Below are 22,258 nucleotides of genomic sequence, written 5' to 3' on the forward strand. Positions count from 1 at the left end.
ACAAAAAAAGGCATGCACAGGTTGATAAAAGCTACAGCTTTTATTCAAGGTAATAATACAAAATTGTTCTTGCACTAGAAATCAGTTGTCAAGGAAACTCCTGAAAGCATTTCCTAGACCAATCTGTATAGCAAGGGATGACATTCCCATTATATCCATTCCTCCAGCTACCGCATGAGATATTTTGCTACCAATCAATTGCTTTGCCACAGTTTAATGGGAATAGTAAAATACTGAATAATTGGAAGGGAAATATCAGTCAAACAGCTATCAGCGTTTCTGAGTTTGGTCTTAATGTGTGAGAAAGTGTGTATACTTTTTATGCTAGTACAGTGGTACCTCAGATTAAGTACTTAATTCGTTCCAGAGGTCCGTACTTAACCTGAAACTGTTCTTAACCTGAAGCACCACTTTAGCTAATGGGGCCTCCTGCTGCCGCCGCACCGCCGGAGCACGATTTCTGTTCTCATCCTGAAGCAAAGTTCTTAACCTGAAGCACTATTTCTGGGTTAGCGGAGTATGTAACCTGAAGCGTATGTAACCCAAGGTACCACTGTATAAGTATAAACTAAGTTAGCTATGCTGGTCCATAAGAAAAAACTCCAAAAGTCCACAGTCAAGCAGTATCTTTATTAGGATCAACCAAAAAGACACAAAAACGTGGTAAGCTTTTATGTTCTCCAGAATTCTTCAGCAGGCAAAATATAAACAAAGCAGGGAATACTGGGATGAGGGGAAACAAAGAAAAAAGTAGGGTATTGTATCCATGAGGTCAGCTTGTACACTCGCTTCCAAAATGGAAGGTGAAAGGAGGGACTTCAATATTTGGCTGTACACCTAGGAATCTGAGATAAAGCAGCAATTACTACTTAACTGGTTTAACTCCTGGCTTTGCTGTGATAACAGAATACCCCATTTCTGTTTACTTCTGCTCTCTGCCTGTGTGTTTTGTTTAAGGTATTGGTCACACCTGGATTACAAACAGACTTCATTTTCTTTTTAAAAAAATGGAGAAAGAAACCATTGTTTCTTTATCCCAAGATTCTAAATACAGTGGTGCCTTGCAAGACGAAATTAATTCGTTCCGTGAGTCTTTTCGTCTTGCAATGTTTTTCGTCTTGCGAAGCACGGTCAGTCGCAACTGCACCTCTTCAAGCGGTTTTAAGAAAAAGGAAACAAACTCGCAAGACGTTTTCGTCTTGTGATGCAAGCCCATAGGGAAAATCGTCTTGCAAAGCAACTCAAAAAACGAAAAACTCTTTCGTCTTGCGAGTTTTTCATCTTCTGAGGCATTCGTCTTGCGAGGTACCACTGTATTGCGTAACTCAATATCTGTAGCACCTCAGAGGAGCATCTTCATCTTGCAATCTCATTCTTGGGGCTGAGCCTACAAGTTGTCGTGGCCACAACATCTAACCCAATTTTTCTACTGTCAATGGAGAAATCCGAGGGCTCCCTTGGACCAAAAGTAAAGACACCAACCAGGATAACTGGAGCAAAACAGCAGCCAGTAGGCTTGGTCTTTATTGAAGACTGTCGCGACAGGATTCCCACTTCAAGATGAAACAAGATGGAAGCCCTGAACAAAAGGAGACCCCAACTTTTATTAGCTACTAATCCCTCATGCTACACCCCTAAGACTATATCACAACTACATCATGACTACATCATTGATACATCACAAAAAGGAGGGGCTGAGGGAGGAGTTGTGGTGGTAACCTGAGTGTCTTGTCACCTGGCTGGTTCCTCCTTTCCCCCTCCCCATGAGTACTTTCCAAAGGAAAAAGGGGAGTTCGCAGATTCTTGCCCCCAGAGGGAAGGGTTGATCACTGTCCTTTGTTTCAGTTCGTACTGATTCTACTTCCATATGCAGATCTTTTGTGAGTGTAATGATCTTCTGTCTAGGACCATCAAGGTTGTCATGCCAACTGGGTAGAGCTCGCTGAGGACGTGTTGGCTGCCTTGTGTTGAGTCAACCCCCCCCCCCTTTGATAGTCCTTCCTTCATGGTGTAAAATAAAAGTGGAATGGTACAGATCCGATGTATGGGTGATTTTCTATGAATTTATAACAGAAGCATCGCGTATGTCGTGTGTGAGTGTCATGTTTGTACAAACTGAATGATTTTTTTTGGGGGGGGGGTTCCTGCAACACTACTTATTTTGTTTTTCCTTCCAACCTTTCAGCTTCAATCAGACCTTACTGCTTGCGCATACATCATTCCATGAAAGAAAACAGGGGATATCCAAAGACCAAAATATGATCCATCAAACTGAAAAGAATGCTGCTAATAACTAACCTTGTACTGGAATCAGCAACAAACCCCCCACCCTGTAAATTTGATTTAAAACAGTAGACAGCCAGTAGACTTACAAGATTTCCCCCCGACTCCAAAAGATCTAGAACAGAAAAAGGACCAACAAAATAAAGAGGCTGCAGATAGTGTGGAAACTACAGGACTTAGGGAAGTCCCCCACTGACAGACACAAACTTTGACACTGAATATTTGATGGATAGATACCCAAACACCTCATTAATAATAGTGGGTGGTTTTCATGCTAGGGTGGGCATTGGCAACAAACAATTAAGTAGCATTTTAGATTGGAATACCACCAATGATACTGCACATTCAATGAAAATAGGAAGACTCTCTAGAGACAAGGTTATAAATAGGGAATGCATATGCTTGCTCGAGCTGTGTAATAAGTTTAGCTTACAAATTGTGAATGGTTCAATAGATGGGGATAGAAATGGGGAATTTACATATTCCCCCTCCCCTGAGGATGTAATGTCATCGACTATATGCTGGTCCCTTGCGACACTGTAAATCTTATAGTGGAGTTTAGAGTTGGGGCATGTACCGAAAGCGATCACCAACCATTGTTGATGTCTAGAAATTTAAACTTTGATTTAGAAATAAATCAAATTTGCCCAGTCAGTCTGACATCAATACCAGGGAAGATTCTGGAGCAGATCATTAAGCAAACAGTCTGTGAGCACCTAGAAAGGAATGCTGTGATCACCAATAGTCAGCATGGATTTCTGAAAAATAAGTCATGTCAGACGAACCTGATCTCGTTTTTTGACAGAATTACAAGCCTGGTAGATGAAGGGAACGCAGTGGATGTAGCCTACCTTGATTTCAGCAAGGCATTTGACAAGGTGCCCCATGATTTTCTTGTAAAGAAGCTGGTAAAATGCGGTCTTGACTATGCTACCACTCAGTGGATTTGTAACTGGCTGACTGACCGAACCCAAAGGGTGCTCATCAATGGTTCCTCTTCATCCTGGAGAAGAGTGACTAGTGGGGTGCCACAGGGTTCTGTCTTGGGCCCGGTCTTATTCAACATCTTTATCAACGACTTGGATGATGGACTCAAGGGCATCCTGATCAAATTTGCAGATGACACCAAACTGGGAGGGGTGGCTAACACCCCAGAGGACAGGATCACACTTCAAAACGACCTTGACAGATTAGAGAACTGGGCCAAAACAAACAAGATGAATTTTAACAGGGAGAAATGTAAAGTATTGCACTTGGGCAAAAAAAAATGAGAGGCACAAATACAAGATGGGTGACACCTGGCTTGAGAGCAGTACATGTGAAAAGGATCTAGGAGTCTTGGTTGACCACAAACTTGACAGGAGCCAACAGTGTGACGCGGCAGCTAAAAAAGCCAATGCAATTCTGGGCTGCATCAATAGGAGTATAGCATCTAGATCAAGGGAAGTAATAGTGCCACTGTATTCTGCTCTGGTCAGACCTCACCTGGAGTACTGTGTCCAGTTCTGGGCACCACAGTTCAAGAAGGACACTGACAAACTGGAACGTGTCCAGAGGAGGGCAACCAAAATGGTCAAAGGCCTGGAAACGATGCCTTATGAGGAACGGCTGAGGGAGCTGGGCATGTTTAGCCTGGAGAGGAGGGGGTTAAGGGGTGATATGATAGCCATGTTCAAATATATAAAAGGATGTCACATGGAGGAGGGAGAAAGGTTGTTTTCTGCTGCTCCAGAGAAGCGGACACGGAACATTGGATCCAAACTACAAGAAAGAAGATTCCACCTAAACATTAGGAAGAACTTCCTGACAGTAAGAGCTGTTCGACAGTGGAATTTGCTGCCAAGGAGTGTGGTGGAGTCTCCTTCTTTGGAGGTCTTTAAGCAGAGGCTTGACAGCCATATGTCAGGAGTGCTCTGATGGTGTTTCCTGCTTGGCAGGGGGTTGGACTTGATGGCCCTTGTGGTCTCTTCCAACTCTATGATTCTATGATTCTATGATTCTATGATTCTATGATTCTAACTAATCATAATAATACATTTTTTTGTCAACATGAGCATATGACCCAACTAAAATGGTCCCAGGAAATGAGTGTAGCAGTGGGGCAAAAACTTAGTTGATTTTAGAAACCAGGTACTCTTTAATCTGAAGAACATCAATTCTCATAGTGACATTCTAGAAGTAATATAGTGAAATCTTCAAAATGTTTGAAGAGCTTAATACTCCACAAAAAGTCAGGACACTTAAAAACTAGTCCCTGGTTCGACAATGAATGTCTTCAACTTAAAAGAAAATTGCACCAAATTTTCAAAGATAACCATACCAAACTAGAACCTTCCTACTTTGATGAAAAAAGAAAATATCACCTTGTTCTGGCCAAAAAGAAAAATATGCCACCCAAAAATGGTCCCAATTACTTGACTCCATCCAAAACAAAAATAACAAAGCAGTTTGGTCGATAGTACAGTGGTACCTTGGTTCTCGAACAGAATCAGTTCTGCAAACCTGTTCGGCTTCCAAAACGTTCAGAAACTGAGATGCAGCTTCCCATTGGTTGCAATAGCTTCTTGCACTCAGCAGGAGTCACGTCGTATGTTCAGGTTCCAAAAAATGTTCGAAAACGGAAGCATTTACTTCTGGGTTTTTGGCGTTCAAGAAACGAAACGTACAACAACAGGGGTGTTCGAGAACCGAGGTATCCCTGTATTTGGAGGTCTGAAAGCTGGCAACCAATCAGCTGCCCCATCAATTGCAGAATCTAAATGGTCTCAGTATTTCATTTCCATATTTAACAATCTACATAGTAAATTGAATGGAAAGGAGGCCAACGATAACAAACTAGATAAACTAAAGGAGTGGCCAAGGGTGAAAGAGGAGGACATTGGACAGATAATTAATAGTTTCAAACTGGGCAAGACGCCAGGGCCAGGTGGTCTACCAACAGAATTATTTAAGACATTCACAGATTGGTGGGCAGAACCCCTAGCTCAGCTATTTACTCTTATCAATAAATATGAAATCATTCCTAAAATATTGCTTAGATCAATAATTATTCCAATCTTCCAAAAACGTGATCCGGATGAACCAAAGAACTACAGACCGATAAGTCTAGTGTCAGTGAGAGGGAAAATCTATGCTAAGCACCTTTTGCTTAAACTACTTACTTGAGTGAAAAATCTAAACTTACCAGGGAAAAAACAAATAGGTTTTTCCAAAAGCTGCTCTAGCTTAGACCATTGTCTCATACTTACAAATTTGGTTGAAAAATATAGACTTAAAAACCAATCCAAGATTTATATGCAGCTTTCGTACATTTTCATGGTGCCTTTGATTCAGTTGACTGTGTGATATTGTGGAAGAAGCCTGTAGAGTTAGGAATCGATCAACACTTGCTGATCTTAATACAGAATTTATATTCCTTTAACATCTGCCAAAGCAAACTCAATGCCAAAGTAACTGCAAGGGTGGCTGAGCTTTTATCAACTGAGTCTCTCAGAGTGGTGAATGGCACTATTTAGCGGGAAGAAACTCCAATGAAAATCCTCGTTCTTACATGGCTGTTTATTTGTACATATTTTAAAATTTTATATATTGATGTTTTATGATGGCCTATATTTGCAATGCCTAATAAAGGTTTGGCGAAGTAAGTGGTTCAAATCAAAGCGTTGCTGTTTATTTGTTCTGATTTATTACTACATAAATTTTAAATGCATTTACTTATTGTAGTCCTACTGGAAGACTACAATAATTGTCTTCCAGTCCTACTGGAAGACTACAAGGACCCAAATAATTACCGCCCAGTCAGTCTGACATCAATACCAGGGAAGATTCTGGAGCAGATCATTAAGCAAACAGTCTGTGAGCACCTAGAAAGGAATGCTGTGATCACCAATAGTCAGCATGGATTTCTGAAAAATAAGTCATGTCAGACTAACCTGATCTCGTTTTTTGACAGAATTACAACCCTGGTAGATGAAGGGAACGCAGTGGATGTGGCCTACCTTGATTTCAGCAAGGCATTTGACAAGGTGCCCCATGATATTCTTGTAAAGAAGCTGATAAAATGCGGTCTTGACTATGCTACCACTCAGTGGATTTGTAACTGGCTGACTGACCGAACACAAAGGGTGCTCATCAACGGTTCCTCTTCATCCTGGAGAAGAGTGACTAGTGGGGTGCCACAGGGTTCTGTCTTGGGCCCGGTCTTATTCAACATCTTTATCAACGACTTGGATGATGGACTCAAGGGCATCCTGATCAAATTTGCAGATGACACCAAACTGGGAGGGGTGGCTAACACCCCAGAGGACAGGATCACACTTCAAAACGACCTTGACAGATTAGACAACTGGGCCAAAACAAACAAGATGAATTTTAACAGGGAGAAATGTAAAGTATTGCACTTGGGCAAAAAAAATGAGAGGCACAAATACAAGATGGGTGACACCTGGCTTGAGAGCAGTACATGTGAAAAGGATCTAGGAGTCTTGGTTGACCACAAACTTGACATGAGCCAACAGTGTGACGCGGCAGCTAAAAAAGCCAATGCAATTCTGGGCTGCATCAATAGGAGTATAGCATCTAGATCAAGGGAAGTAATAGTGCCACTGTATTCTGCTCTGGTCAGACCTCACCTGGAGTACTGTGTCCAGTTCTGGGCACCACTGTTCAATAAGGACACTGACAAACTGGAACGTGTCCAGAGGAGGGCAACCAAAATGGTCAAAGGCCTGGAAACAATGCCTTATGAGGAACGGCTAAGGGAGCTGGGCATGTTTAGCCTGGAGAAGAGGAGGTTAAGGGGTGATATGATAGCCATGTTCAAATATATAAAAGGATGTCACATAGAGGAGGGAGAAAGGTTGTTTTCTGCTGCTCCAGAGAAGCGGACACGGAGCAATGGATCCAAACTACAAGAAAGAAGATTCCACCTAAACATTAGGAAGAACTTCCTGACAGTAAGAGCTGTTCGACAGTGGAATTTGCTGCCAAGGAGTGTGGTGGAGTCTCCTTCTTTGGAGGTCTTTAAGCAGAGGCTTGACAACCATATGTCAGGAGTGCTCTGATGGTGTTTCCTGCTTGGCAGGGGGTTGGACTCGATGGCCCTTGTGGTCTCTTCCAACTCTATGATTCTATGATTCTATGACTACACATGAACAAAAATTATTCATGTTTACTTCTATGATAGTTATGTAGTCAATGAAAAGTGCTGGTGCAAGTCAATGCTGAAATACTGCAAATAATTATTAGAATGTACTAAAGTATGTCCCACTTATCATCTCTTATTAGAATTCATAGTATCATAGAGTTGGAAGGGACCAAGACGATCATCTTGTCCAACTCCCTGCAATGCAGGAATCTTTCACCCAACTTGGGGCTTGGAAAGCATTGAACAAAAAACAGAACCAAAACCAAACCACAGTCCTCAACTGTAACTCCAGACTTTTAAACTGGATAATGAAACAAGTAATAATAATAGACTGGCTATCAGTCTTATCCCCCAGGAAAGTTGTGACACAGAACTAGAAACAAAGAAGGGTGGTTGTTTTGTTCCTTGGTCTCTTTGCCCACATCATGGAAAATTCAGAGTCTCTTGAAAGGGAGACACCCCTGGTGATTTACAATATCACTATAACAAACTGTCATTTACAAATTCACAGTTTCAACATGCATTGCAATAGGAAGAATAGAAACCCTTTAACGTGTTTCTCTTCGCATGTCTCTGACACTGTTCAAAAAACTCAAAACTGCTTCTTTTCAGCGGGCTCTCTCTCTCTCTCACACACACACACACACACACACACAAATGAACTTTTTCTCAAAATAGATAACTTACGGTATTTGTTTAGAATGTTTATATGACCCATATAATGTTTATATGTGGGCTAGAATTCGAATTAAAAGCAATGGAATGTAAAAAAGTAAGAGTGTGTTTGTGTTTGTGTGTGTGCACATGTGCGCATGTGTGTGTGTGTGTGTGTGTGTGTGTGTGTGTTATCATCACACACAAACAAAGGAATTACCATGGAAAGCTGGTCATCTTTTCAACATTGATTCATGTAGTCTGACAAATTGCAGAAAGTGCAAAACATGGCCAGACCCTACCAAGAAGTAGATGCAGCAACCCTGTGGTGAACCTATTCACTCACTACATACAGGTATCGTACATGGCTAGTAAGTTTGGGGTGTTAATTTGTAAGTCTTGTAAAATTAGAGATAGTACGAACTGCATCACCCATGCAGTATTGTACTTGCTGCTACATCAAGAACCCTTTACTTTAAAATTCCTTTTATAAGCAACTTCATGTCCCAGTGAGAGCACATAATGTGTTTTTTATCTTCTGAACCTTCCATATCTTGCCCAAGGGTGGCGAATATTCTGTCACTAAATTGGACAGGTGCAATTTCCTGCTTCAAATGATACCCATAAGCCTGAACAGAAGCAGCTTAAGTCGCTACTGCTTACACTCTTCTATGGTTCTTGAGAAGGTCCAAGGCAAAATCCATACAAGACAAACAGAAATATTGTAAAACGAAACAGTACAAGTTATTCTCAGAGATTATGCTTGCTGATATGAAATTCCTCATTCCACAGAAATAGCAGTGAACTAAGGGCTAACACTTTAGTCAGTCAAAGTGAGTCCACACCATGTGTCCGGTTAAAATGTCCTTTTTTATGTTCATCATACTCATGTTAAGATTAAGCTGCATATTTCTTAGGAAATTTGCATGTAGAAGACATGATTTTTATAAAAAAAATCTAGCTTGCCAATTCTCCATTGCATTTGAAAAAAATAAACCTTCTCTTTTACTTTTATCTGTGAGGGGGAAAGAATTAAGTATCACTGAGGATACAGAATAATATCTGACAGTGTCTGTTCACTGGCACAACTTAACAACTGCACTGGGAGTGCTACTTTTATGCAAAGCCCATTAATAACCTGTCCAAACAAGTATCCTTTTAAAAGCTTCAAATGATTCTGTACATTTTTAGGTTATAGCAACAAAGAAGAAATGCACTTGTACAGCTATTGCAGGAGGCCTCTTCAATTAAATCAGCAAGTCAGACTTTCCATGCTTTGAGATTTAAGTCAGGATGACAATCTTAGGACCTATGTATGGAGAAGATACCACTGCATGGACATATTTCCATATTACAATTTCATATACCGTATTGGCCCAAATATAAGCCGCACCCGAATATAAGCTGCACCTTTAAAATTGGAGGGCGGGGAGAAAAAATAATTGAATATAAGCCACTCCATTCCTTGCTGCTCCTAGCTGCATACTGGGGAGGGGAGAGCCGCACAGCACTGCCAGCGGGCTTTCCCCTTCCTCACTCTCTCCCTTCCCAGCCTTGGGGTAAAGGACGGAGGACTACACACAAGGCAGGCGCTGCTTCACCGCACTCCTGGTGCTGTTTGCCCCACGTTCCTGGCTGCATACCGTAAGGTCGCGAATATAAGCTGCACTTTAATTTTTCACAGTCAGAATTTGGGGGGAAAGTGAGGCTTATATTCAGGCCAATACGAGTTGGTGGTCAACAAAAGAGGTTTACAGAAACATTGCAAAATTAAGGAATGTTAGAAGGATGCTGGAATGAAGTTATGTGGTTTTAGCAGTAATGTTACAGAGGAGTATGTAAAAATGGATTGTTAACAGGTGAGAATGTAAAGTTACAATATACTAAGATAAATTATTAAGATAAAAACAAAGATGGAAAGGATTTGCTGAATTAACTAACTGAACTAGAACACAAAAAAGCGAGGAGGTCAAGGAAACAAGCAAATGAAAGATAAGATGTGGAAAAATTGGCTTGTTTTTAATTGTTTTATTTTTCTGTATTTTTCTGTATTTTGCATTTTTGTTTTATTTTCTTTTCCTTTTGTAATTCTTTGAAATTTTAATAAATATCATTAAAAAACAAAAAAACAAAGAGGTTTAAAGGCAAATTTTTAAAAATGTAGTATGAATACCAACAAGTGGGAAACACTTGCCTGCGAGCGCTCCAATTGGAGAACAGCCTTTACCAACGGTGTCATGGGCTTTGAAGACACTCGAACTCACAACACAAGGGAGAAACGTGCTAGGAGGAAGGCACGCTTGGCAAATCCACACCGTGATCAACTCCCACCCAGAAAATTGGCCTCCACAGTCACTTAAAGACTCATTGTTAAAACCGTGTTTATGGAAGACAATCTTACTCAGCTACGAGTGATCACCAAAGAAGAAGAAGAAGAAAAACCAAGTAAATCATTATAATCAAGTTACAAGGCTTTCAGTAATCTTTGGAAATCTTTTTATGGAAAAAGTTACTTAGTGCAAACTATAGTTCTTGGTCATGCTAAATAAATGGCTAGAAGAGATTCTATAAATACTTACAAGACACTGTAATATGCCATGCGTATTACATGGCGATAACTTGCTGTAATAATCAGAGGACTTTCCACCCATAACCCCACTTCAGTATATAGTCGTAACTTGGTTTTCGAACAGCTTAGTTCTCGAACGTTTTGGCTCCCAAATGTAGCAAAACCGGAAGTGACTGTTCCGGTTTGCGAACTATTTTTGGAAGCTGAACGTCCGACGGGGCTTCCGCAGCTTTCAATTCCTGCAGCCAATCAGAAGCCATGCTTTGGTTTTCAAACATTTTGGAAGTTGAATGGACATCTGGAACAGATTCAGTTCAACTTCCAAGGTATGACTGTACTGCACTTGGGCCCTTTCATGTTTAAAAATATTAGCTATAAATATAAAAGTTAATGCTTACATTAGGTGTTTTAAAAACAAAAGCATGCTTAGAGCACATACATGTCACCAAAAAATTGACTTTTGTGGACTAACTCCTTATTCAGAAGAACTGTTGTCTCCGTGTGATAAATTTGCCAGTGGTCAATTGTTGTCCTGTGGAGATTTCTTTAGCCACTGATATACAGTATTCAAATAGTAACTTTTCTTGATACTTCTAAATGAAGTTTCCTTGGGAAGCAACTGTTTATTTATAGCATTTATACGATGCCCTTCAGCCAAAACCCCTTCCAGAGCAGCTTAAATACAATCAATTAAAGTAAGACAGTCTCTACCCACAGGACTATGATCTAAGAGACAGTTCAAGAAGAGAAAAGAGACAGGGAGTCAATAGAGAAAAAGCAAACTCAGGCACCAATTCTTCAAGTTCAAATGGCAGTTGGAGTGGAAGAAGTTCAGGGGCAAGATATACCGCATGCTCAACGAGCCCCACTCCTCCTATCCCCCACTGAGGCAGTCTAAAGTAAACAATTAACTATGCCTAAATTTAAAACCTTTTTGATCTGCTCCTCTAAGATGCAAGGATAAGACTGTGACAGTACAGAAAGCAGCATTTGGAAAATGGACTGAAGCTACTCCCTATGTAGCAAATCCCTTGGGAATAATCACTGTAGCTAAACATTTCTACACACAAAGACCCTTTAAACTCTTCCACTTGAAACATAAATGTTCTGTTTACATTTTCCTTTGTAAAACGTTATCCTAAACCTGAAAGCTGCATGGAAACTATCTGAATGACTAAACAGAAATTCAAGTTGAGGCAAGCATTTTACGAAGACAAAAAACATAACTCAACTACAAAAATAGCAGTTGATGATGTGGCCGGGGTGGGGAGAGGAAGAAGCAAGTCAATGACGGCCCTAAAAACTTGAAAGTGATGCTGTATTTGACTAGTTTGTCATTATTATACAATCATTAACAGAGACCAAAGGTCAACAGTCTCCACAGGTGGCAGATGAAAATGTCAACCAGAAAGACACAAAGCACAGCACTATGGGTGAGTGATCTAAGTTATCGAAAGATTATAACAAAATCCTGCATTGTTTAATTTTCTAGACAAGCATAAATTAACAAGACCAATATCTACTATTCATTTACATCTGCCTTCATATCAACTGATCAGACTTTTCCTCTCTCAACTGCATCAAATACAAATTCACTGGATTATTAACAGTGTGGGTTGATTTGAATTATCAATTTGTTTTCCACTTCAAAATTCATATACCGTATTTTTTCATGTATAACACGCCCCCATATATAACATGCCCCATTTTGGGGGGGGACTCCAAATTAAGAAAATGGGGGGATACACTTTCTGTGTATAAAATGACCCCCAATTTTTAGCATTTGTTGTTGTTTAGTCGTGTCCGACTCTTCACGACCCCATGGACCAGAGCATGCCAGGCACTCCTATCTTTTTAACATAACTTTTAAAGAAAAAATCCTAGTCTTATATATGGAAAAGTACGGCATTTCCCAAATAAAGCAGGTTTACTAGCTCAACAGCAACAGTTTTACAACTGAACCTCATGCTGCATACCATGCAACTCTATAGTGAATCAAAGCCTTCTTAATGGGTGGATATCCTCCTGCAATGACTTCTAAGTACTTCATTGGGGATGATTATTTATTTACTGGCAGGTGGAGGGAGGGCAGCTCACTGCTGGGTCGCTGCCCAAAAGATAATGTCAAAAGATGCTGTTTTATTGCGTCAACCTATGAGAGGAAACTATTACTGATCTACTATTCCTTGTTACGTTCCCTACAATGGGCTAAGATGGTTTTGAACCTTTGTTATAGTAATGAGTTTGGCCAGTAAATATAGACATTTTTCTATGTTTTTAGTGCAATAAAGAGGTGGTTATTGAAATTGAGCATATGACTCCTTTCCTTTTTATCTCTTCCATTTTTATCTTTCAGTTTGACTGAAAATTGCCTGTATCTTCAAGACGCTGATACTACAAATCCCTAAATTCCCTGGAACCCAAGTGCTTGAAGACATGGCTTCTCCATATGTCCACCAACAAAAGCAAAGGCCCTTCTTAAATTAATACCATGGATGTCTAGGAGGATGTGAACACAAAGGCTTTCTCTGGTGTCTCTGGAATTCCCAGGAGAGGCCAGACAATTCTCTACCCTAGCTCTGTTTAAATAAAAAAAAGAATACATTTTTATTTGTAAAGGAACTTGGAAAGGGGCAGGTAAAGTTAGCCACTGTATTTTTGTAACTGTCATATTAATTATTGCATATGGGATATTGTTTCATTTCATCTTATGTTGTCAGTCACACTGGGCACTTTTGGAATGAGAAAGGGCAGAGTATAAATGTTACATATAAATGTCTCATAACGGGATGGAGAGGCCCATGAAAACTAAGTTCTCAACAATAAGGGCATGTGACATTGAAAAATGAGGGCTGTCATCTGGGAGAAAGAGGGAATAGAACATTGAAACCTATCAGTTCTTCCTGAATCCCGCACACAGAGTACTTTATAAAGCCAACTCAGTAGATACAGTTTGGTCATCTAGGACTTGTTCCCAGATGAAAATGCTGAGCCAGCCAAAAGGTCTGAGAATGTGCTGGGTTCACTGTTCAGCATCAGGCTGGGATCAGTGGCAGTAGCATTTTGGTGACGAACAAGAATTCAGTGTTCATCATCAAGTATGCCATGAAACAGATGGCCTGGCTTTACACTCAATACCAGAATGAGGTTCTGCTAAGATATCAACCAATCAACTCATAACTAGATTTGGTACAGTATTTTGAACTGAACGAGTGGGTGATGCTCTGTGGGTGAGGGAAAGTACTAACTACTGTTATGTACTGGACATTAACGGGTGACTGCTGATACTGTCACAGTTTGTTCCAGTGTAGATGTGGTGGGTCTATTAAGACTGTCCCAAAGCCTAATGAGTTTCAAGAAGTAACTTGAATAGGGACTATAAATATACTGCATCTCCTATCCTACTGCAACTCTAGTACTATCTGAAGTAAAGATCTCATTTAGGCAACCAATATAATCCTCTGGCATGCATTCCTCAACGGATCAGTGTACATTAAACTCTTTAGTACTTGAGGACTATGTTCCAAGAACTGGGTCGGCAATTGAATAGTAAGGCTGACTACCTGAATAACAGTAACAGGTAACTTGGAATAAATTCAACTGAACCTACTCTATGGTGGAATAAACCATAATGCGATCACCAACCCATACATGTAGTACAGTCAACTGACGCTTTCCCATATGGATTAAATGGCCTTTAACATACTGGACAGAACCATGAAAAAAAAACTTATGACTTATTTATTTCATATATATCTGCATCTCTGTATGTGTCTGTACAGTGGTACCTCGGGTTAAGTACTTAATTCGTTCCGGAGGTCCGTTCTTAACCTGAAACTGTTCTTAACTTGAAGCACCACTTTAGCTAATGGGGCCTCCAGCTGCCGCCATGCCACTGGAGCACGATTTCTATTCTCATCCTGAGGCAAAGTTCTTAACCCAAGGTACTATTTCTGGGTTAGCAGAGTCTGTAACCTGAAGCATATGTAACCCGATGTACCACTGTACACACACAGAGAGAGTAAAAACAACAACCTTGAAGTGGTTAATGATGACCCACTGGAAAAATTCAAGGTCAGAACTTCAAATAAATTTCTCACGGTAACCTTACTCTGACTAACTCTGACTACAGATTCTACGTCAGAGATTCCAGGACCTTCCTGATTTTAACTATATAAGCTGAAACCTTTTTCTTACCATGTACAGTCAACGACATCTGTGTTTGGCTCTTGCTTTTTCTAGATGATGTCACTATGGTAAGGAAGTTGATTTAGTCAATGCCTCCATTTAAGAATTGGCAATTTCTGCCTTCCTAAAGGAGCATATTATGAAACCCCTGCTTTGTTTAGCCTGCTAGACTCATATACTTGCCACCATCTAGTTTACCTTTCTAGTCAAGGTGATGAATGGAGTAATGGTGGCAGTTACATTGCTCCCTTCCCTTCCTGATGAAACAGACTACACTACACATTTCAGTAATATTTAGGCTGGAAGCTGTCCCTCCTAAAGTGATCACTATTTACCCCCCCCCCCAAAGGTCACTGAGACTGTGCAGGGAGCAAAAAGGGGTCAGAAACAGCCCAAGGGAAAAAGAAGTTCACGAGCTACAACGCAAAAAACAAAACAAAAACCTATGATCTCAAATATAAAAGGCATGAGCATGTACTGAGTGCACCTCACAAACCTGCAGCCCAATACTCATAGGTTGTTAAAGCCCATTATTAATATCCGTCCTCTTTTTTGCTTCCTTTTTCCCATCAATTCAGATTAATAAATGTTGGTTATGCATCGCTATTTCTTTACTTTATTTCATTTACATTCCTAAGAAGTGGAGTTGGAGCCAACAGCGACTTTATAAGCTCATCAGGGACTCAATGTCTCAGAAATCTGGGAAACCCTGGGCTAAACTCTAACTTTAAGATGATTAAAGCACACAGTGCCTTTTAGCTGAAACTTGTTCCAGCAACTATGACTACTGCAGATCCTGCTAGACAACTGTAACACACGGATATGTTTGAAAGCTGTCCAGAAGCTGAAATTATTGCCTAGTCCTCATTTGCTGGTGCTTTGGCACTCATCCATGTAAACTTAAGTGTAGAACCCAGCACCATACAAAACTATCATAAAAAATAAACACTGATTTTTTCCCCGTTTTCAGCCACTGCACACTAAAAAAATTACAACAGACAATGTAGGTTTGCATAAAATTTGCCAAATAAATAGTATAGTGAGGTCACTTGCTATTGACAAGAAATGAAATCTTCCTACCCTCAGGATTGCAGAGCTAGACTCTTCATACATGCTTGCCTTACTTACTAGCTTCCCCCAACTTCTGCTACAAGTAATTAGATTTGGAGGATCTCATCTGAAATAAGAGTATGAGAAATCAGCTACAAGAGTGCATCCAACTACAATGAGCGGAGATCTAAAGGGATACATAGATCTATCAAATCTCATGGGAATGGCATTTTTTCTTAGCTGAGTTGTAATTAATGAATATAGGCAGTTTGAACCACTCTGGGTACTGGAAGGATCTGATACAGTATACGTTTAGATATAAGAGATGTTTCTGTTTGGCTCTATATGCCACATGCAAGGATAGTAAGAGAGGCAGCTTTTTCAGTGGTGGCCCCCAACTTACGGAATGCTTCCCCAAAGTTAGTCCCCACATTGTGGTACCACATTTACACTTAAGTGTATTAAACAACTTTAAACTAAATCATTTTTTAAAAGAATTTTAATCACACAGAGAATGGATATAAAATCTGTAAAAAATAATATGTTTTAGAACAAAATGATTTTATGGTGCAACAGTTGACACTAACACACACTTAGATTTAGAACATATAATGAGAGGCAAAAAATATCTTAGATAATTTTTTTCAAACTGTGCAGAATAGAAAAACACTAAAGTTAAACAGCTATTCTAACAAGCACCCTGCAATCCCACCCTATGTTTACACAGAGGTACAAACATGGAGTTCAAGGGGACACCCTATTAACTATGCTTATGACTGCAGTTGAATTATTTTACTTGCTCTTGCTCCAGTGCAATTATTTTTTTCAGCATAGCAGAAAAAAACCCACTTAGACAACCCAGTTAGCCTAGTAATTCTCAAAGAATCATCCCAGTATAATGATCTGCATTAAACAATCAAAATTAGTATCACAATATACCCAATATAATTAAAAGACCACGTTTAACCATTTAGATAAAAGATACGCATGTGATCTGATGCTCTGTGCTAGTAGTTTCAGCCACCTGCTTGAAAGATTAAATTTAACAAGATTTTACTTGACATCCTACTCGCATCCTCCTACTACAAATTCTGTCTGCTCTAATCCTCCTTTCATAAATGTCAAAACAGGACATCAGTGTTACAGCTGCTTTTGAGTCTGTGTCAACACATGCAGCAGAATTATGGGAAATTAGGTGATACTATTTTTAGTAGTAGTAGTATTAATTGCAATTGTTCATCACCTACTACATAAAATATGTCAAGGTGCCTCACATTAGAGGATACATAAAACATTTAGTATACATCAAAAAGAAAGATCAGAGAGGGAAGAAATGCCATGGTGCAGCTGTAGCAGCAAAACTGGACACCTTCATCTGCCTCACCTGAAATAAAACATGTCTCTCCCATATTGGTCTCTACAGCCACGACAGGCACTATAATGCTCCAATAATTTGACTTTACTCCTCAAGGTACACTCCTCCACTGTCTCCCAAGACAGACAGACATCAAAAAGATATAAAGGCACTGACTAAAGATGTTTGACCTGCAATAACCTAAGGAGGACAAATACTACCCCACCCTGCTAAAGGATAACCATCAGAACATGCTAGGGTATCATCATAACGTACGGCATCAATTTACAGCCAAATGCCTAAGTGAACAAGAGCATAAAAAGCTGATCAAGATGGTTAATGCACTCCCACATAAAAAATCCAAGTTCCACACAAACAAAATTAGCACATCAGGCAGAAAATTCAAACCTAGACCGTTTCCTACCCTCTTAGATTTGTATCTACAGTCATACCTTATTTTGTGACCAGGATCCGTTCTGGAGCCCTGGCCGCTAGCCGAAAAGGATGCAGGGCAAAGCACCGCGTCTGCGGTGCGGTTTGCGCTTCTGCACATGCGCGAGTGGCAAACACGGAAGTAACCCTTTCTGATACCTCCGGGTTTGCCGTGGACGTTTGCCAGAATGGACGCTAGACGAGGTGGACGTTTGCAGAGGTATTACTGTAAAGTGAACTTTCAAGCAGGACAGTCCATTCTAGTACTTCATTCTGCTGTACTGTTGAATGCAACCCAAATTAAGAACTCTTTGAACATAGAAATCCAACATACAATGGGAAAAGTTTATCCCTCTCCCCGATGTAATAGTTAATAATAATAATAATAATTTTTTATTTATATCCCGCCCTCCCCAGCCAAAGCCAGGCTCAGGGCGGCTAACAACAATAAAACAGTACAAAAGTACAACACAAACAACACTCTAAAATCATTCATTATAAAATTAATTAAAATCAAGCCACTGGCAACCATTGGGCCAGAGCTCCACGAAGATTGCCGAGGGAGGGAGTCAGGCTGTGCCCTGGCCAAAGGCCTGGTGGAACAGCTCTGTCTTGCAGGCCCTGCGGAAAGATGTCAAGTCCCGCAGGGCTCTAGTCTCTTGTGACAGAGTGTTCCACCAGGTCGGAGCCACAGCAGAAAAATCCCTGGCTCTAGTTGAGGCCAGCCTAACTTCTCTGTGGCCTGGGACCTTCAAGATGTTTTTATTTGAAGACCGTAAGTTTCTCTGTGGGGCATACCAGGAGAGGCGGTCCCGTAGGTACGAGGGTCCTAGCTAAAGATAGATCTCCCAATTTCAGCTTTCTCGGTTATTTCATTTTTCCAATCTTAAATTCAGTTCTACACATTTCTGCAGCAATTTGCAGATTTAAAAAAATCCTCATGAAAATTTATCAGCATTTTAGTGTAACATTCTCCTAAACACATTGTCATGAAGTGTACAGATTTTGGCAAAACAAAAAAAAATTTTTTCCTTCCAGTAGCACCTTAAAGACCAACTAAGTTAGTTCTTGGTATGAGCTTTCGTGTGCATGCACACTTCTTCAGATACACTGCTTTCGTGTGCATGCACACGAAAGCTCATACCAAGAACTAACTTAGTTGGTCTTTAAGGTGCTACTGGAAGGGAAAAAATTTTTTTTGTTTTGACTATGGCAGACCAACACGGCTACCTATCTGTAACTGAGATTTTGGCAAAGCATTCCACCTCCCAATATAATGCCACTTTGTATGTTATTTTCACAATTATATGGCTTTTTATACACACTTTATCCAAATAGGTGCACTTTTGTACAACTGCTTAGCTGGAGAATTAACAGCATTGCAAAATTTGGAGAAGTATGCATTTCAAAGGATTACCTGTGTTTTGGTTCATATACTGTTTCGGAAAGAGCAATTTGGTAGTTCCACTTTTAAATGCAAACTGAATCTAATTTCTCCTTAATCCTTGGTTGTAAGCATTCTATATTCAAGGACCTTGTTATATGGCGCATACTCAAAATAGCATGCGCACACACACCCCTGTAGTCTGAAGTGGTACATTCTAGAATTCTACCTTCATAGTCTGTGTCTATGTGTAGAATGGCTCTCAGAAGCACCACTTGGCACAGTTTAAATACTGTACTCTACTCATACTATCAACACAATATTCTTTATAAATATCTAATTCATTTTTTAAAAGTCCTTCATTACTGCATCCACTTAGCCCATCGATTTCTTCAACAGAAGACAAATATATATTTTCAAAGGTGAAGCAAAGTTTTAAACTAAAGTAGGTGTCTGGCTAGATAAAAGCACATGCAGTCTCTGTATAGGTTTTTCCTAAAAGAGATCAAGACAGCTGTACTGCACAACTTCATTTCAAATGAACTATGGAAGAACTTAAATTAACACTTGCAGAAGCTTTTGCAGGTCAACCTGATGCACTCAAAGAATTAAAGAATTGTAGAGTTGGGACCCTGAGGGTCATCTAGTCCAACCCCCCCCATCCAATTTGAAACCATACCAGACTGTGCTTAGCTTTGCAGATGTGCTAGCAGTTTTACTGCTGTGCCATGGCATAAGTGACTCTTGGGACAATTAAAATATGAAATAGTGGAAGCTTTAATTGATGGGTACAGCACCCTCGGCAAAGGAAAATTATGTTAGGCTCAGATGTATTTGTTGTTTATAAAGGAAGAGGGAAAACTGAGTTCTGTATTTGCTGTTTCCCCGGGGGGAGGGAAAGAGACATTAAATTACAAAGTTACCACAATAGACTTGCTTGAATTATCGTATTATATATCAAACTGGCAAAAGGGTATGGGCAATAGCAACCCTCACCCAGCTCTCTACATGAAGTTGCTTCCTTCTTTTTATGCACAGCAAAAGATGTGCAGCAGATGGTCCTAAGAACTGCTCACTAACTACACTGCTGGCTCAGAACAGGGAGCAAAACCCAGGTGTAGGAAGAAAATCGTCCGGGATGGTTTTTAAAAAGGGGACAAAAGCGCAGCAGAGCTCAGCTGAGCTACGGAAGGTGTGTGTGAGAAAGATAAAAAGGATGCGAAGGAGGCTTGCCAAATACTAGTCCCCCGGGTTTGAAGTCCACCTTCTGCAAACTGATGCCGTGCCAAGAAACCAAACACAATCGCCCCACTAGTGGAAAGCGAACAATGAACTGAAAACGAAAGCACCCTCCAAGCCAATTCATAGCGAGCATCTTTAAAGGACACGTTGGAGAAAAAGAGGACCTAAAGTATCAACGGGGAGGCTGCGGGAGAGTTTAAAACTGGAGAGGAGGGGGGGCAGAGACTTTGGACAGGCGTGGGAATCTCGCCACGCAGCGTTAAGGAAAGGTTAGGGCAGAATGGGGCAGGCAAAGGGCTTCAACTGGTGGGGCTAGGCGACAGAGAAACGCCGCCGTAGCCACCCCCCTCTCGCCCCGCCCCACAACCTGTAGGAAAGGCTCCTAAAGGGGAACGGAGGGGGAGAGATCCTGAGAAGTGGCAAGGGGGGTGGGACGGGAGTCCCTGCCTAGAAAGCGATGGGGAGATTTTTTTTGGGGGGGTTGTAAATCAGTTTGGAAGCAGCAGCCTGAGCAGCCAGCGAGAACTCAGAGCGAGAGGAGGAGAGGAGGCGCAGCCGCCACACGGGAGCCGGAGCGACGACGGTGCGCGTGGACGCGTGTGGGGTGGGCGAGGGGGGGCGCTGGGAGAAGCGCTGTCCCGCCTGCGGGCTGCCGTGGGGAGGGCGCAGAAGGGGAAGGCCGGCGCAGAAGGGACCCTCGGGAAGAGAAATTGGGAGGGGGGTGACTGACTGACTGACAGATAAGCCCCCCCCCCTTCTTTCTCTGCAAGGAGCGAAAAGGGCTCCAACGGGTGGGAATGGAGAGAACATGCAGCAACAGCAGCGGCTCCAGCTCCTACCTGCCCAGCCAGCGCAACCGCCGCTCTCTCTCTCTCTCTCAGCCCAGCCGCTCCTTCGCCCCTTCCTCGCTCTCTGCTGCTGCTGCCGCCGTCGCGGCGCGCGAACCAACTTGAGCCGACCGTGGCTCCGGCTCACTGGCTCGCTTTCTCTCTCGCTCGCTCTCCCTCCGCGCCGGAGCTCCGCCTCCCTCCTTTCATCCATTGGCCGCCCGGGAAGGCTTCCCCGGCAGCGCCACCTGCCGCCCGCGCGGCGCAACGGCGAGGACGGCGCGCGCCTGCGCTGTGAGAACGCTCCCTCGCTGCTCTCCCGTCCGGCTCTCTCTTTCTCCCTCCTTTTCATCCTGGGAGCGAGAGAATCCTCAGGCTGGCGGGAAGGCGGGAGTGGGAGGGTGTTGCGCGGTGACTACTCCGCTCGGGCACACAGGTCCCTAAGTGAAGGTTCCTGGAGTAAGAGCGCCTCGTCGCCCTAAGAGATGGGGTTTTCTTCCCCAAGACGTACTTGTCTGCCCCGCAGCCTTTTTGCCGACGAAGCAGAGCCGTGGTAGAATCGTAGAGGCGGAAGGGACCTCGTGGGTCATCTAGTCCAACCCCTTGCAATGCAGGAATATCAAGTACCACCCTGACTAGCGGCTAGCCAACCTCCGCTTAAAAAGCCTCCAGTGAAGAAGAGGTGAATAACAAATTGGTTGGTTGGTTGATTGGCTTGCTTGCTTGCACACCCCACCATCTGCCCTGACAGGGACTCAAGTTTTGATTACATATAAAATAATAACAGCTAAAAGAAGCAATAGCCCACCTATGAGAAGCACACAAACCAGAACCTGAGCAGCAGCTCTCTCCCCTCGTGTAGAATTCCAACATTGGAGGTAAAATACAGTGGTACCTCGGGTTTCATACGCTTCAGGTTACAGACTCCGCTAACCCAGAAATAGTACCTCAGATTAAGAGCTTTGCTTCAGGATGAGAACAGAAATCGTGCTCCGGCGGTGCGGCGGCAGCAGCAGGAGGCCCCATTAGCTAAAGTGGTGCTTCAGGTTAAGAACAAGTTTCAGGTTAAGAACGGACCTCCGGAACGAATTAAGTTCTTAACCCGAGGTACCACTGTATAGCCACCATG

General features: G+C 41.8%; 1 protein-coding gene and 1 long non-coding RNA gene across 2 annotated transcripts in view; one reads left to right on the forward strand and one right to left on the reverse strand.

The window, feature by feature from the left end:
* PXYLP1 (2-phosphoxylose phosphatase 1) overlaps positions 1-21,343 on the reverse strand; it is a 58,861-nt gene extending 37,518 nt beyond the window's left edge. The window contains exon 1 of the mRNA XM_083613841.1: positions 21,142-21,343. The gene's annotated coding sequence lies outside the window, so the exon portion shown is untranslated. The remainder of the gene's footprint in view (positions 1-21,141) is intronic.
* Positions 12,029-13,256, forward strand: LOC310763151. Its single transcript, XR_014548515.1, has 2 exons — positions 12,029-12,085; positions 13,009-13,256. It is a non-coding gene; the product is annotated as an uncharacterized lncRNA (long non-coding RNA).
* Positions 21,344-22,258: the final 915 nt, after the last annotated feature.

Source organism: Podarcis filfolensis, assembly GCF_964270895.1.
Source record: "Podarcis filfolensis genome assembly, chromosome: 5".
In the NCBI taxonomy this organism is placed as follows: Eukaryota; Metazoa; Chordata; class Lepidosauria; order Squamata; family Lacertidae; genus Podarcis; species Podarcis filfolensis.